The following is an 18,525-nucleotide window of genomic DNA, read 5'->3' as shown; positions in this document are numbered from 1 at the left end:
AATAAATATGATTGTTACTTTAATAATAACCTAACAGATATTGATATAATTTGGTATGAGCTTATGGATGTCAAAATCCACTAGGAATCTAAGGTTGTCTATTCGAACCACTACATCTTCCACCACACCATAGGACTTCTTAATGGATCCATCCACCATTTGCGAACTCATCTTTGTAGGCTTGACTTCAAGACCACCAATCTTCTCAAGTACATATAAGGGCATCAAATTGATACTGGATCCTAAATCAATTAGGGCTTTCCCTATTTCATGACTCCCAATAGTGTAGGGAATAGTGAAACTTCCCGGATCTTTAACCTTTGGAGGAAGTGCCTTCTGCAAGATCACACTTCAATTGACATGTACCTCAATTGTTTCCTTTTCTGGATATTTTTTCATTTTGTTGAATTTTTTCAGGAATTTAACATAAGCAGGAACTGTTACAGGGTCTCAATCACAAGAATTTTAATCTCAAATTTCTTGAAGATTTCTTTAAAACGCTAAGTGTTTTTCCTTCTCCTTCCTAGAATAATTCTTTGGGTAAGGAAGGAGTTTTTCATATAATTCTTTCATTTTTTCTCTCAACCTCTTCTTTTCTCTCTTCTTCCACATTGGTCTTTTCTCTCTTTCTTTCAACCTCACTTCTTCTCTCTTCTTTCTCTTTTCTCTCTACTACTCTCTCTTTTTCCTTTTCTTTTCTCTCACTCTCTTCTCTTTTTTTCTCCTCCTCTACATCTTTCTCTTTTTCACTCAACCTTCTTCTTCTTTTCTCTCTTTTGATAGGTGAAATCGATCTATCATATATTGATAGATGATTATTTTATAATAAAATTAAAATATATTATGGCGTATTTTAAAAAACCTATAATAATAGATATAGCAATGACATTTTCATAATAAAAATTACATATATCATGATATATAAAAAGTTAGAATAAACAAAAACAGAAACAGATTCAATGTATCTTAGCTACTATAAAAGCAAATTTAAAACAGAATATATGTGATGCTATTCAGTACCTGACTGTGTTCATTCGTTGTTTTTCTCTCTACTCTGATCATCATCTTCATCTCTGAGTGTGTGTGTGAGCAACCCTAGCTTCTTCATTCTCTCGGAGCTCTCTCTTTCTAGAAATCTCTCACACTCGACTTCTCTCTCTTGCTACTGAAGATTAGGTGTCTTAATCCTAATCTTAAAACAGGTGCTTTCTCGGTTTTACCCTTCCATTAAGTAATTTCTCTCTTTTGCCCTTATCACTAATATGGTATCAAGAGCATAGGTGCTTGTGATTCCTGGCGTGTACAGTGGGTGTGTGATTGGTGACTGGAATTGTGTATATCCAGAAGTGGAGAAAGAAGGTTTCTTTGTGTGTGGGTAAATCAAGAAGCTAGCAAGAAAGTGATGGCAGGTATTGGAGGAATACAGGGGCCATTGCCTGTATTTGATGGGAAATTATTTGATGACTGGCGCATCAAGATGCAAGCCATCTTTGGTTTTCAAGATGTGTCAGTAGTGATAGAAGATGGGCTACCAGATTTGGGTGAAAGAGCTACTGAAGAGGAGAAAAGAAGTTACAAACTCCAAGTGAAATTGGACAGCAAGGCCAGGTTTTTGCTGTATCAATGTGTAAGTCCAAAGATTCTTAACAAGATCTCTAAGGCTACTACTGCTAAGGAAGTGTGGGACATTCTAGTGAAGATGTATGGTGATGGAGACAAAAACAAGAAAGTGAAATTACAGGCACTGAGGAGGCAGTTTGAGGTTCTGATCATGGATGAGGGTGAAACTATGGCAGAATACTTTGATAAAGTTCAAGAACTGGTGAATAAAATGAGAGCATGCAAGGATGCAATTTCAGATGAGTACATTGTTGACAAAATCCTAAGAACTCTAACCCCCAGATTTGATCATGTGGTAGTGGCTATTGAAGAAGCCTGTAATCTGGAGTCTATGCAGATTGAGGAGCTGCTGCACTCATTAGAAGCTCATGAGTATCGCATCAATGAGCGCAAGCAGTGCCAAGAACAGGCCCTACAGGCCAGATCTCAGTTTAAAGGGAAAAAGGGGTTCAAGAAATGGAGTAAGGGCAGCAAGAAAGGTAAAGATACAGAGGAACAGCAAGGGGAAGAGTCCAGTGAATCTGTACCAGTGAAAAACCAGAAAACTGGAGGAGATTGGAAGTTTGACAAGAAGAAAGTGAAATGCTATAATTGTCAAAAACTTGGGCATTATGCAAAAGAATGCTGGAAAGGGGAAGGTGCTAAAAATAAACCCAAGAAGAGGGCTAATCTGGCCCAGGAGGATGAGTCAGATTCAGAGGCTGTGATGTTGATGGCCAACACTGGAGAGGAGCAGCTAGAGAGCACAACATGGTACTTGGATTCTGGCTGCTCTACCCATATGACAGGGAGGAAGGACTGGTTTGTGAAAATGCAAGGAGCTGTACAGGGGAAGATCCGATTTACAGATGACAGAAGTTTGACTGCAGAAGGGTCTGGGAGAGTTGTTCTGAGAGATGCAGAGGGGAAAGAAGTGATAATTGAAGAAGTATTGTATGTACCAAGACTGAAAACGAATCTGCTAAGCTTGGGACAGCTGTTACAGAAGGGAGATGTGATGAAAATGGAGAACAATTGTCTCAGCATTTTCAATCAACATAAGAAGATGATTGTGCAGGCTCAACTGTCACAAAACAGGACCTTTCGGGTGGTAATGAGTGCAGTAAAACATCAATGTTTTACTGCAACAGAAAATAAAGAGGAATGGTTATGGCATCTCAGATTTGGACACCTAAATTTCAGGGATTTATCACTGTTAAGCCAGAAAAATATGGTGAGTGGCTTGCCTAAAGTGGAAATTCCAGAAACAGTTTGCAAGGAGTGTGTCCAATGCAAGCAGACCAGGGGCAGTTTTCAGAAGATCTTACCCCAGAAGTCAACAGAAAAATTAGGGGTGGTATATTCAGATGTGTGTGGCCCCATACAAGTAGAAACACCTGGAGGCAACAGGTATTTTCTACTGTTTATTGATGACTGGACCAGGAAATGTTAGGTCTATCTAATCAGGAGAAAGGGGGAGGTGCTGCAGACATTTGAAAATTTAAATGTCTAGTTGAGAGGCAGTGTGAGAAGAAAATTAAAGTGTTGAGGACAGATGAAGGAGGAGAATATACCTCCACTGAATTTAAAGAGTTGTGTGAAAAGGAAGGGATAGTGCATGAAGTTACCCCTCCTTATACACCACAACACAATGGGGCAGCAGAGAGGAAGAACAGAACCATATTAAATATGGTCAGATGCATGCTGAAGAGTAAAGGGCTGCCTAATTTTCTGTGGGGAGAGGCTGTGTTGACAACCACATATGTTCTTAATCTGTCTCCAACAAAGAGACTGAATGGGTTGACACCTGAGGAAGCATGGACAGGGGTGAAACCAGATGTTAAGCATCTAAAAATTTTTGGCTCTATATGCTATAAGCATGTACCTGACCAGTTGAGAAAGAAGCTGGATGACAAGGGAGTGCCACTGATTTTGGTAGGGTACAATGCCACTGGAGGTTACAAACTGTATAATCCTATAGGAGGAACAGTTTGTATGAGTAGAGATGTTGTAGTGGATGAGGCTGGAGTATGGCAGTGGGAAACAGGTGAGCAAGAATCATCAACCATTAATCTGGAAGATGCTACTGCTGGAGAGGAAACAGTGGAAACAGAGAAGGAGAGAAGAGATGACAACAATAGAAGGTCATCAAGAGTTACACAACTGCCAGCACATCTAAGAGACTATGACTTATCCTATGAGGCAACACTCACATCAGAAGGCAACTTTGTTCACTTTGCTTTAATAGCAGAAGCTGAAGCAGTTGAATTTGATGAAGCTGTAAAAGATGAAAGGTGGTATAAGGCAATGCAGGAAGAGATTGACTCTATAGAGAGGAATCAGACCTGGGAGTTGGTTGATCTGCCCTCTAACAAGAGACCCATAGCATTAAAGTGGGTTTATAAGTTAAAAATAAACCCACAAGGTGTTGTTGTAAGGAACAAGGCAAGGCTGGTTGCTAAGGGTTTTCTACAAAAGGCTGGAGTTGATTATGGAGAAGTATTTGCTCCTGTAGCCAGGGTAGAGACAATCAGATTGGTGGTGTCACTGGCTACTAAATTTCACTGGTCATTACACCAGTTGGATGTGAAGTCAGCCTTTCTAAATGGAAGGCTGGAAGAGGACGTATATGTTGTACAGCCACTGGGATTTGAGGTTAAAGGGCAGCAGGACAAGGTGTACAGGCTGAGAAAGGCTCTTTATGGGCTTAAACAGGCTCCAAGAGCTTGGAACCAGAGAATTGATGGGTTCATGAGTAGCATTGGCTTTGAGAAGTGTGTTTCAGAACATGGGTTGTATGTGAAGTGCTGCCAACACAGTGGCAGACAAGAGAAGCTAATAGTATGCCTATATGTTGATGACCTATTAGTCACGGGGAGCTGTGAGGAGCTGATTTTAGAATTCAAACTTCAAATGCTAAGTGAATTCGAGATGAGTGACTTAGGAAAGCTTAGCTATTTCCTTGGAATAGAATTTACTGAGACTAAGAATGGAATTGTGATGCACCAGTCCAGATATGTTCTAGATCTACTAAAGAGGTTTGAAATGGTGGACTGTAATGCTGCTAATACCCCAGCTGAAGTGGGACTGAGACTTGAAAAGGAGCCGAATGAAGAAGCTTTAGATCCAACAGCTTACAGAAGTATTGTTGGGAGTTTGAGATACCTCTATAACACAAGACCTGACTTGAGTTACAGTGTTGGAGTGGTGAGTAGATACATGGAATGCCCTAGAATGTCACACTTGAATGCTGTTAAACGCATTCTAAGATACTTGCAGGGCACTCACTCCTATGGAATACTGTTGGGAAGAGGAGAGACTAAGGAAGAAGTGCAAATCACTTCTTACTCAGATGCAGACTGGTGTGGTGATAAGGAAGATAGGAAAAGCACTGCTGGTTATATTTTCTTCATGGGAGGAACACCAATTTCCTGGAGTTCAAGAAAGGAACCAGTGGTTGCCTTGTCATCATGTGAGGCAGAATACATAGCTGCTTGTGAAGCTACTTGTCAAGCAACTTGGCTGGGATTCCTATTAGAAGGGTTGAAAATTGAGCTAACTGGAAGAGTGAGGCTACTTGTTGACAACAAGTCAGCCATAGACCTTGCTAAACATCCTGCATCTTACGGCAGGAGCAAGCACATTGATACCCGGTTTCATTACATCAGAGAACAGGTCAGTAGTGGTAGACTGGATGTTGTACACTGCAGATCCAAAGACCAACTAGCAGATATACTCACCAAAGCACTCAAAAGTGAACGCTTTCAGTCACTCATAAAGCATATTGGAATGGTGCGAGCTGAGATAAGTGAAGATCGCACCAGAAGGAGGGCAAAAACCTAGGGTTTTTGCCAGAGAGGAGGAGATCGATCTAGAGAGAACTTTCTCCAATTCTAATCGGAGGAAAGTACTCATATGCTAAGGAGGAAGTGTTTGTACCGATTAAAATTGGTCCAGAAGGTCCATAATCAAAATGGAAGAAAGTTCACCGATTCAATCGGTGAAACGAGTGTTTTTCTTCAATAAAATCGTGTTTTTTTGTTCGATTAAAGGTTTTTGTTTAGGAGGAGTGTTAGAATAAACAAAAACAGAAACAGATTCAGTGTATCTTAGCTACTATAAAAGCAAATTTAAAACAGAATATATGTGATGCTATTCAGTACCTGATTGTGTTCATTCGTTGTTTTTCTCTCTACTCTGATCATCATCTTCATCTCTGAGTGTGTGTGTGAGCAACCCTAGCTTCTTCATTGTCTCGGAGCTCTCTCTTTCTAGAAATCTCTCACACTCGACTTCTCTCTCTTGCTACTGAAGATTAGGTGTCTTAATCCTAATCTGAAAACAGGTGCTTTCTCGGTTTTACCCTTCCATTAAGTAATTTCTCTCTTTTGCCCTTATCACTAATATAAAAAACTGCTATCATAATAAATTAAACACAGTGATAAAATAAAAATTACAAAAAAAAAATATATTACGATAAATATTAAAACAATTATTCCAACATCCTTCTTTCATTTCAGTTCTTTGAATCTCGTCATTCCGCATTTTATTTCTTCCCCTTCCGCACATCTTTTCCGCACAACATTTTTTTCTCTCATCCTAGGCACAGAACACACCTACACGTCTGGAAACCCTACACGTCTCGAAGCCTCCACGCCGCGCACACTCGTCGGAGCCTTCACGCCGTCGAAGCTCGCCATTACCTCTACGTCGTCGACACCATCGCCTCACACCGTTGCGGCGTTGTTTCTCTAAGAGTTGTCAGCGGAGCTTGAGAAGGGTGCTTCTTTGGACGAGATGCGAAAGAATATTTTGGTAATCTTTCATATATTTAAGGGTTTTGGTTTGTGAACCACGAGCAGAGAAGTGGTATTTGTGAAGTTTGGAGAAGAAAATGACTGTGGAGAAGAGAATGAGTGATTCTGGGGAAGAGTTTCCCGTCGATGATGACCCGATCTGCCTCATGGTATTGGAAAACCTCCTCCGGAAATGTCAATATCATGGTTTGAATCTTCTACTGTTGCTTTTGCTTACTTTTTTTCATGATTTAGGGTTTTGGTTTGTGTTTTGTTCTTTCTTTTTTAGATTTTTGTGTTCTGTTTCAGATTCTTTTGGTGGTGGTAGTTAATATGGATATACTTTTACTAATGGAATTGTTTATAGAGAATGAATACTACAGTGAACTCCAACTTCCTTAATTGTTGCGGAGGAAGCTTTTGTTATAGGTTATATTATAGACTACATATTTCTTTTACTACTTGTTATGCCATGATTTCGATGCAGGATCTGATTATTTCTTTGGGATGAGTATTTTGTAGCGTGTTTGGTTTCATATTTGGGACATAATTTTCCATGTTTTGGATGTGAATTTAGAAGCTAATAATTGTAGCTTCCCCACCCTAAACATGATTTTCAGAATCTAATAGTTATAGGCTTATAGCTTCCACATCCCTAACGTGATTCTTCCATCTTTAACAAAATTCCAAATATGCACTTGGATAAACATTGGTTTTGTAACTGTCTATCCTGTGGATGTGTGTGCAATGTGCCTCTTTACTCTTTCATAATGATATTTATCTTGGTTATGGATAGAGTTGCAGTAACTACGACAAATCAAGCAATAACATCTTCATTTTAACTATCATTATTTCACCATTTCTGATTTGATTAACAATTATTGATATAGTTATTAATCAAGCTAGAAATTTAAGGTATTTAAATGTTAATGAGTTTTCTAACTTTTCCTTTTAAAAAAATATACATCTGTCTGTACTATGTTTTTGTATAAATAGTCTAGTCCTACAATAGAATTTTTTTAGTTTCATAGTTGACTTTTGATAAATGTGAAAATGTGAAGAGTCAATAACGTTATGTAGGAAGGATGTTTTGAGTTATTTGTGCAGCTTCAATGATTATTTGGTGAACCTTTGGTGTTATAAAATGTTTTATTTCAGTGTTGCCTGAAAATGGTGATAGGAAGCTGGTGATGAAGGGGATTTCTCATGTAGCCTGTGATTATCTGCTGAAACCCGTGAGGATGGAACTCAAGAACATCTGACAGCATGTAATCAGAAGCAAGAAGTTTGACTCAAAAGAGAAGAACAAAACAAACAGCTTAGACAAACCCACTTCTGATAGTGGAAATGGACATAGATCATCAAGAGCTATAAATTCAGATCAAAATGAGAAGTTGACTAAGAAACGGAAGAATCAAGATGAAGATTGTTAGGATATTTATCCTATTTTATCATCATTATAGTGTGTCAAGGGTTACCTTATTTATCATGATTATATTGTGTCTAGGATTACCCTATTTATCATGATTATATTGTGTCTAGGGTTACCCTATTTATCATGTACTTATGTATCAATTTATTCTTATAAATAGAAGATTGTGAGAGGGATCAATTAAGCCCTCTAGAATTATTTTACAGTTTCAATCTTAAGTAAGATGAAGACGAGGAGCAGGAGAATGATCATGTTAATGAGGACCCGTCAGCCTAGAAGAAACCTCGGGTGGTTTGGTCTGTGGAACTGCACCGCAAGTTTGTTGCTACTGTTAATCAGCTAGGCATTGACAGTATGTTCTTCACTCTTTTACAGGATATGACAAATGTTATAACTTCTATCAAATTTTTGATGAGCTTATTCAAATTGTTCTCAATATTTTTTTTATTTTCATGATGCTTTTTTATATTTGGTTAGATGTTAGCATGGTCAATTTAACGTTCAGAACATATATATGTTCTTAATTATTCTGAAGACTTTCTCAACACTTTTCTTTATTTTAAGTAACACCTGGGATTGTAAGGTCACAATTATTCAAATTTTATGCCATTGATGTAGTTTTCCCTTACTAGTATGAATTTGGGCTTCATGATATTGTTGTTTTGCTGCCAGAGGTTGTACCTAAAAAAATTCTTGATTTGATGAACGTTGAAAAGCTTACAAGGGAGAATGTGGCGAGCCATCTCCAGGCATTTGTCTAGTCCTTTGTGTTTTAATTTACTGTAACATATAACTTTCCATTCATTTTCTAAATAGTTTATGATTATGTCTGTCCTGTTTATATGTTTGATCGTCTTCTTCTAGTAAGTATTGGTTACTGATTGGAATAGTGAGATAAGTAAAGAACAGGATAGGCTTACATACTTGCTCCAGGATGTTTATACAAGTTATCCACAATATAGAGAAATTGTAAGGATGATCTTGTCTACTGTTGGTCGTGGAGGTGAAGGAGATGTTGGACAAAGGATTCGGGATGAAATACTTGTTATTCAGGTATATTTGATTTTTATTTGCTTTTCTATAGCGTTTGTGTGAGATCTCGGAAATTTAAACCATGATTACTGTAAAATCTGTCATTATTGCACTGCTGAGTCACCTGGCTGCTTCCATAAATGCACCGCGCCACACGTTCAGTGCATTAAAAACGCACTAAACGCTGCATGCACGAGCGCCACTTGTCACGTTGGAAGCTTTTGAAGTCAGAGTGGGTGTGCAGGTGTCGGCTTGGGAAACGTTCGTCCGAACGAACGTGGATTTGAACAAAATGTCTTTTTCGAAAAATTCTTCCACTCACCTGCACCACTCATCTTCTTCCTCAGAACCAAAACCTTCATTTCTCTAACTTCTCTCTAAAACCAGTTCACCTTCTCTCTACTGTAACTCACCATCTCCTTCTCCGATCACGTTTCAGAACCGTAGAAACGTTCCTAGAGACGTGAGCGTCATTCTGATCCGAACAGAATTTGGAACGGAACTGGTAAGTCCTCATTTCTAAGCGTTCGTCTTTTTGGTTTCATGCGAACCCTAGTTCTGGTTGCATGCATGGGTTCTAGGTCTGAGTTATTCTGATTTCTGGTGTTTTAGAGTAAGTGGAAATTATTGAGCGAAACCTGAGGGTAGGACGTTGTTAGAGGAAGCGCTAAATCTTGCTTTTTGGGAGTACACTGCTATCCAGGTAAGGGAAGCTTAATAATTTAGTTTATACGTATATGATTGTGTGCGAGCATGATAAAAATAGAATGTATGAGATGTATGCTGTGGTTGAATATGCCTGAACGATTGCTGTTATGCTTGAGTGAATATGGTATGTGTGGATTGATATGTATGAATTAGATACTGGTTGATTATTGTATAGTATGAGTGATTAATATGAATTCTATAAAGTATGTGAATTAAAGGATGAATCGGAAATTATAAGATCATGAATTGAATGAGAAATGTTTAGTTAGAATAGATGAAAAATCTGAATCTGATAAGTCTGTCTATGATAAAATAGCGTTCGTCATCGTACGGTCTTATACCGTTCGGTTTCTGGTCAATTACTTAAAAAGGAATTCTTTTATTTGAAAAGAATTCTGAAATTTAACGAGCGTCCCGTGAAACACCAAGTTGAGCGTTCGGCTCAGCCTAGTGGCAATCTAGTAAATTAAATTAAGTCAATATTCCTCATATTTATAAAATGGTAGCGCTCGGTCTTACACTGAGCGTTCGTCCTAAATAGCGCTCGGTTTTATACCAAGCGTTCGTCTTAAGTAGCGCTCGGTCTTACACTCAGCGTTCGTCCTAAATAGCGTTCGGTTTTACACCAAGCATTCGTTTTAAGTAGCGCTCGGTCTTACACTGAGCGTTCGTCTTAAATAGCGCTTGGTCTTATATTTAGCGTTCGTCTTGAGAAGTGTACGGTCTGATACTGAACGCTCGTCCATACCTTTGAATTTCAGAACGTACGTAAATAGCGTTCGTCTCAAATAATTAGTAAATGAGTATTCGCTTTCGGTCATTGACTGGCGGTCAATCCTGTTTAACACTTGTTCTCAGAGTACTAAATATTCGTCTTGTTGTATCTGTATTCTTTTGAATTTAGTCTAAGGTCTTTAAATCCAAATTATTCTGAATCATTTATATTAAATCGCTAAGAGTCGGTTCATTTAACTGATTCTCGCGAAAGTCCCGTTCGTCCTCGTTGTGTAGAGGATTGAACGTTCGTCTTTTTATGGAAGTGGAACATAGAATGAAAATGTAAATAAAAGGAAGTATTAAGATGTGCGAACACTATAAGAAGTGAAATTATGATTTTGGTATTTGAACGAGCGTTCCATGGAGGAACGACTCTGATATATATATATTGAATATTAAATTTGGTAAAGTATGACTGTGGATAAGTTAAGACTCGCTGTCCATCCTGATGTTCCGTGAATACTATCTTCATGTAGAGGAGGTATGTCATGTGTGGGAACGGTAGGAGGTCCTTAGTCCATAAGTTAACATGGGCGACGTAAGAACGGACTGACCTCGAGTGGCAGCTGTTTGGTGTATCCCAGTTACTACATCACTCGGGTGCAAGGACGCTTGTAACTACACAGATTCATACGGTCCGGACGGTCGGTCTATATATATATATATAATTACATGTTGGATGATGATTTATGTTGAGTTATGTGTTGAATGATTTGAATTGTTAGTATATATATATTGAAGTATGAATTAAATTACTTAAGCTTACCCTTTCGTTTTCCTTGTGTTGTCGCCTTGTATATGTATGTTCGTCCTGTCCTTGCAATGATCATCCGTGTGGATGTGAGCAGATGGAGGTGTGTCACTTGAAGAAGTGCTAGAAGAAGAAAATTTGGAAGACGCTAACCTGGTGGATGTAGAAGTTAAAGCCGAGCCTTAGAGCGCTCGCGGGTTTTCTGTAGTTAGCTTTATTAGTGTTATTTTGAACGTTCGGTTATAGTTTTGTAAGACCGTTCGTCCCTGAACTCTTGCTTGTAAAAGCGTTCGTTATTTCTGTATTGTTTATGCCGTTCGACTTTTTACGCTCGTCCGGTTTACTTGTAAGACTGCACTGTTTTATTAGCTTAATGTAATTAATTCTGATTATGGTAATTACTATATTTTGGGATGTTACATTAGTGGTATCAGAGCAGTTTTGTTCTCTTAAAGGACATTGTAGGTTATGGGTGCACTATGTTTTTGCTGTGTGCTTAATACGTGTTTAAAATGAGTTATTTTCTCAACTTTTTGCATGTAACTAACGTTCGTTTTTCTCTGTGTCCAGAGAACGAATGACACCTAGACTCCCTCCACCACCTCAACCTGCTGAACCAGATGCGTCCAACAACGCTAGGTTGTTGGAGACGGTGATTGACCGATTACAGCAACAAAACACGACCTTGATGGAACAAAATGCCACCCTGATGCAACAAAATCAGAGTGCCATGCAGAGTTTGGAGGCCTCGCGTGCCAACTCTGAAACAACTCAAAGACAGCTGATGGAAATTCTAGCAGCAACCAGGCACACTACGGGAGCGTCTTCTTCCAACGCTGCCCCGCCTACTGCTGAGTGGAGCTTGGAGAGTTTCCTCCAACACCATGCGGCTAAGTTCAGTGGGAAAGGTCTCCCAGACAAAGCGGATCAGTGGTTAAGGGACATGGAGAAGATCTTCAACGCCAAAAGGTGTCCGGACGAGAACCGTTTGGCGTTCACTGAGTACTTGTTAACTGGGGAAGCAAGCCACTGGTGGGCGAGCACAAGGGCGATTCTGGCAGACGCACAACGTCCGATCACTTGGGAAGTGTTCTGTGGCAAGTTTTACGAGGAGTACTTCCCTGACAGCGTCCGTTTTGCGAAGGAAGTGGAGTTTCTACAACTGATTCAAGGTGGGATGTCGGTTTCTGAATATACCAATAAGTTCAAGCACCTTGTTCGGTTCAACACGATGGCCACCAGTGAGGAGTGGCAATGCAGGAAATTTGAGAACGAACTGCGGAGTGATTTGAAGGTTTTGATCTCCAGCTTATGCATCCGGTCATTTCCTGCTATGGTTGAGCGAGCCAAGGTTTTGGAGAAGAATATGGCAGAGGCGGAACGGCAAAAGAGGCAACAACAAGTGAGTAGGGGACCGATCGTGTCCAGGGGAGGAGCTGTGCAGAGGAGACCTCCTTACGCTCGTCCAAACCAGCCTTCTCATGCAAGCAGATCACAAGCAGTGGTTCCTGTCGGACAGTTTGGGCAGGGAAGTGTCGTTTGCTTCCGATGTGGAGGACCACATTATAGGTCTTCATGCCCTCAGTTGGTGGGAGGAAAGCACTGCAATCGTTGCGGAAGAAACGGGCACTTGGATCACGAGTGCAATATGAGTGGGCGTGTAGTGATGAGGCCGCCGAATGCTGGGAGGAATCAGTCAAGAGGGGGACGAGCCCAAGCGAGTGGGCGAGTGTATGCTATAACGAGCGCTGAGGCAGCGAGCTCAGGTAATCTTATAATTGGTGAATGCATGCTGTTTGGTAGATCGTGCTGTGCCTTGTATGATTCGGGGGCAACGCACTCCTTCATCTCGAAGGCGTGTGTTGAAAAGCTGGGATTAGAAGTGAGCGAGATGCAGTTTGATCTGGTGGTGTCTACCCCAGCAGCTGGTGAGGTTAGGACGTCCACTATGTGCGTCAAGTGTCCTATAGAAGTGGAAGGACGTAAGTTTAAGGTTAGCCTCATCTGCTTACCTCTTCAAGGTTTGGAGGTGATTTTAGGAATGGATTGGTTGGCTGCCAATCGCATTCTTATTGATTGTTGAGCGAAGGAATTGATCTTCCCGGGTGAAGAAGAAGAAGTTCTTTCAGTGACGCTCGGTCAGTTGAAAGAAGACATTATGGAGGGCGACAGCTGTTTCCTGATTATGACTCACGAGGATCAGGAATCCAGAGGAATGGTAGAAGAACGATCGTCCACTAGTGACGGTAATGGACGATCGGTTGTGGTTGAGTTCGCGGACGTTTTTCTGGAAGAGATCCCTGGGCTTCCCCCTCATCGTGAAATGGAGTTCATCATTGATTTGGTGACGACAGCGGCTCCTATCTCGGTTCAGCCATATCGAATGTCACGTGCGGAGTTAGCTGAACTCAAGGAGCAAATTGAAGAGTTGATAGAGAAGAAATTCATTAGGCCGAGCGTATCACCTTGGGGAGCGCCCGTATTGTTAGTAAGGAAGAAGGATGGCAGCTCTCGGTTATGTATAGACTACAGGCAATTAAATAAGCTGACCATCAAGAACAAGTACCCATTGCCAAGGATAGATGACCTGCTGGATCAATTACATGGGGCTGCTGTGTTCTTGAAGATTGATTTGAGATCCGGGTATCATCAAATCAGGGTTAAGGAAGACGACATCCAGAAGACAGCATTCAGGTCTCGTTATGGGCATTATGAATATGTGGTGATGCCTTTTGGAGTAACGAACGCTCCAGCCGTGTTCATGGAGTATATGAACCGCATATTCAGGCCTTATTTGGATAAGTTTGTGGTCGTCTTCATAGATGATATTCTCACCTATTCCAAGACCGAAGACGAGCAAGAAGAGCATCTTAGACTTGTACTTGGAGTGTTGCGGGAGAAGGAGTTATATGCCAAGTTGTCTAAGTGTGAATTCTGGATGAAGGAGATTCAGTTTTTGGGTCATGTGGTGTCGGTTGGAGGCATTTCGGTAGATCCAGCGAAAGTGCGAGCAGTACTGGAATGGGAGAGTCCACGTTCGGTCACTGAGGTACGTAGTTTTGTTGGACTGGCGGGCTACTACAGACGTTTCATTGAAGGTTTTGCTAAGATAGTGGCGCCGCTAACTCAGTTGACCCGTAAAGATCAGCCGTTCGCTTGGACCGATCGTTGTGAGGCCAGTTTCCAGGAGTTGAAACTGAAATTGACGAGCGCTCCAGTGTTAGTTATTCCAGACGCATCTAAACCTTTCGAAGTATATTGCGACGCTTCTCACCAAGGTTTGGGTTGTGTTTTAATGCAAGAGAAGCGAGCGGTAGCTTATGCGTCTCGTCAGTTGAGGATTCACGAAAGGAATTACCCAACGCACGACTTGGAGTTGGCAGCGGTCGTTTTTGCGCTGAAGATTTGGAGGCATTTCTTGTATGGATCCACGTTCCAAGTCTTCAGTGATCACAAGAGCCTCAAATATTTATTTGATCAGAAGGAGTTGAACATGAGGTAGAGGCGTTGGCTAGAATTTTTGAAAGACTATGATTTCGAACTGTTGTATCACCCTGGGAAAGCTAACGTGGTAGCGGACGCTCTAAGCAGAAAAGTGGTGCATGTGTCGTCCATGATGGTGCGCGAGCTGAGTTTAGTGGAGAGTTTCAGAGATCTAAGGTTACAGTTTGAGTTAGAACCGAGCAGCATCAAGTGCTGTAACCTTAGAATATCTAGCGATGTGTTTGATTGGATTAGAATGAAGCAACGTGAGGATGAAGAGCTGGTGAAAATTTTAAGCGCGCTCGGTACGGATCAAGCTAAGGGGTTCAATACGGGAACGGACGACATGTTGCGTTACATGGGTAGAACGTGCGTTCCGAATGATGGCGAGCTGAAGAGAATTATTCTGGAGGAAGGTCATCACAACCGTCTTAGCATGCACCCTGGCATGACTAAGATGTATCAAGACCTCCGGAAATCATTCTGGTGGCCTGGAATGAAGAGTGATGTCGCTCGTTTTGTGGCATCATGTCTAACCTGTCAACGAGCGAAGGCGGAGTACCAAAGACCTAGCGGATTACTTCAACAGTTGGAAATTCCCGAATGGAAGTGGGATAGCATATCCATGGACTTCGTGACTCATCTACCACGCACGGTCAGGAATCATGATTCAATCTGGGTGATCGTGGATAGGCTAACGAAGAGCGCCCACTTCCTGGCAGTCAACTTGAAGATGTCGATGGCCAACTTAGCTAAGCTGTATATCCAAGAGATCGTTCGCTTACATGGAGTACCTTCGAGCATCATTTCCGATCGAGACACCAGGTTCACTTCACGTTTTTGGCAGTCACTTCAAAGCGAGCTCGGTAGTAAGTTGCAGATGAGTTCAGCCTATCACCCCCAGACGGACGGCCAATCTGAAAGAACAATCCAGACGCTTGAAGACTTACTGAGAACGTGCGTCCTAGATCACTTAGGCGCCTGGGATGAGGTCCTGCCGCTAGTGGAGTTCACGTATAACAACAGTTTCCAGGCGAGCATTGGAATGGCACCGTTCGAAGCACTCTATGGGAGGAAATGCCGAACGCCACTTTGTTGGTTCAAGGAAGGAGAGAACGTGCTAACTGGACCTGAGCTTATCCAGCAAATGACCGAGAAAGTCAAGCAAATCCAGGAGAGGTTGAAGACGTCTTTGAGCAGGCAGAAGTCTTATGCTGATAAGAGGAGAAGACCGTTGGAGTTCGCTGCAGGAGATCATGTGTTCCTTCGACTCAATCCAATCACTGGTGTAGGACGAGCCGTTCGTCCAAAGAAGCTGTCTCCCAAATTCATTGGACCATATCAGATTCTGAGGAAGATAGGACCAGTAGCGTACGAGCATGCATTGCCGCCCCAACTATCAAACCTTCACCCCGTTTTCCACGTTTCTCAACTTCGGAAGTATATATCGAATCCATCACATGTACTGGAGTTGGAAGACATTCAGCTTCGTCCAGACCGAACGTTGGAACTACACCCAGTCCGTATAGAAGATAGCCGCACTAAGTACTACAAAGGCAAGGACGTTCGTTTGGTGAAGATGGTGTGGGACGCTAAGACTAGTGATTCAACGTGGGAAGTTGAGAGCGCCATGAAGGACTTGTACCCTAATCTATTTCCGGGTGAGTCTTTAATTTTCGAGGTCGAAAATTTTTGTAGATAGGTGGAATGTGAGATCTCGGAAATTTAAACCATGATTACTGTCAAATCTGTCATTATTGCACTGCTGAGTCACCTGGCTGCTTCCATAAATGCACCGCGCCACACGTTCAGTGCATTAAAAACGCACTAAACGCTGCATGCACGAGCGCCACTTGTCACGTTGGAAGCTTCTGAAGTCAGAGTGGGTGTGCAGGTGTCGGCTTGGGAAACGTTCGTCCGAACGAACGTGGATTTGAACAAAATGTCTTTTTCGAAAAATTCTTCCACTCACCTACACCACTCATCTTCTTCCTCAGAACCAAAACCTTCATTTCTCTAACTTCTCTCTAAAACCAGTTCACCTTCTCTCTACTGTAACTTACCATCTCCTTCTCCGATCACGTTTCAGAACCGTAGAAACGTTCCTGGAGACGTGAGCGTCATTCTGATCCGAACAGAATTTGGAACGGAACTGGTAAGTCCTCATTTCTAAGCGTTCTTCTTTTTGGTTTCATGCGAACCCTAGTTCTGGTTGCATGCATGGGTTATAGGTCTGAGTTATTCTGATTTCTGGTGTTTTAGAGTAAGTGGAAATTATTGAGCGAAACCTGAGGGTAGGACGTTGTTAGAGGAAGCGCTAAATCTTGCTTTTTGGGAGTACACTGCTATCCAGGTAAGGGAAGCTTAATAATTTAGTTTATACGTATATGATTGTGTGCGAGCATGATAAAAATAGAATGTATGAGATGTATGCTGTGGTTGAATATGCCTGAACGATCGCTGTTATGCTTGAGTGAATATGGTATGTGTGGATTGATATGTATGAATTAGATACTGGTTGATTATTGTATAGTATGAGTGATTAATATGAATTCTATAAAGTATGTGAATTAAAGGATGAATCGGAAATTATAAGATCATGAATTGAATGAGAAATGTTTAGTTAGAATAGATGAAAAATCTGAATCTGATAAGTCTGTCTATGATAAAATAGCGTTCGTCATCGTACGGTCTTATACCGTTCGGTTTCTGGTCAATTACTTAAAAAGGAATTCTTTTATTTGAAAAGAATTCTGAAATTTAACGAGCGTCCCGTGAAACACCAAGTTGAGCGTTCGGCTCAGCCTAGTGGCAATCTAGTAAATTAAATTAAGTCAATATTCCTCATATTTATAAAATGGTAGCGCTCGGTCTTACACTAAGCGTTCGTCCTAAATAGCGCTCGGTTTTATACCAAGCGTTCGTCTTAAGTAGCGCTCGGTCTTACACTGAGCGTTCGTCCTAAATAGCGTTCAGTTTTACACCAAGCGTTCGTTTTAAGTAGCGTTCAGTCTTACACTGAGCGTTCGTCTTAAATAGCGCTCGGTCTTATATTTAGCGTTCGTCCTGAGAAGTGTACGGTCTTATACTGAACGCTCGTCCATACCTTTGAATTTCAGAACGTACGTAAATAGCGTTCGTCTCAAATAATTAGTAAATGAGTATTCGCTTTCGGTCATTGACTGGCGGTCAATCCTGTTTAACACTTGTTCTCAGAGTACTAAATATTCGTCTTGTTGTATCTGTATTCTTTTGAATTTAGTCTAAGGTCTTTATATCCAAATTATTCTGAATCATTTATATTAAATTGCTAAGAGTCGGTTCATTTAACTGATTCTCGCGAAAGTCCCGTTCGTCCTCGTTGTGTAGAGGATTGAACGTTCGTCTTTTTATGGAAGTGGAACATAGAATGAAAATGTAAATAAAAGGAAGTATTAAGATGTGCGAACACTATAAGAAGTGAAATTATGATTTTGGTATTTGAACGAGCGTTCCATGGAGGAACGACTCTGATATATATATTGAATATTAAATTTGGTAAAGTATGACTGTGGATAAGTTAAGACTCGATGTCCATCCTGATGTTCCGTGAATACTATCTTCATGTAGAGGAGGTATGTCATGTGTGGGAACGGCAGGAGGTCCTTAGTCCATAAGTTAACATGGGCGACGTAAGAACGGACTGACCTCGAGTGGCAGCTGTTTGGTGTATCCCAGTTACTACATCACTCGGGTGCAAGGACGCTTGTAACTACACAGATTCATACGGTCCGGACGGTCGGTCTATATATATATATATATAATTACATGTTGGATGATGATTTATGTTGAGTTATGTGTTGAATGATTTGAATTGTTAGTATATATATATATTGAAGTATGAATTAAATTACTTAAGCTTACCCTTTCGTTTTCCTTGTGTTGTCGCCTTGTATATGTACGTTCGT

General features: G+C 41.0%; 1 pseudogene; it reads left to right on the top strand.

Moving 5' to 3' along the window:
* The first annotated feature begins 6,493 nt into the window (after positions 1 to 6,493).
* Positions 6,494 to 8,588, top strand: LOC128195843 (two-component response regulator ORR22-like; annotated as a pseudogene).
* Positions 8,589 to 18,525: the final 9,937 nt, after the last annotated feature.

The sequence above is a fragment of the Vigna angularis genome, chromosome 3 (assembly GCF_016808095.1).
Source record: "Vigna angularis cultivar LongXiaoDou No.4 chromosome 3, ASM1680809v1, whole genome shotgun sequence".
Classification (NCBI taxonomy): domain Eukaryota; kingdom Viridiplantae; phylum Streptophyta; class Magnoliopsida; order Fabales; family Fabaceae; genus Vigna; species Vigna angularis.
The sequence above is the reverse complement of the archived record's forward strand: the minus strand, read 5'-3'. Positions and strand labels throughout refer to the sequence as shown.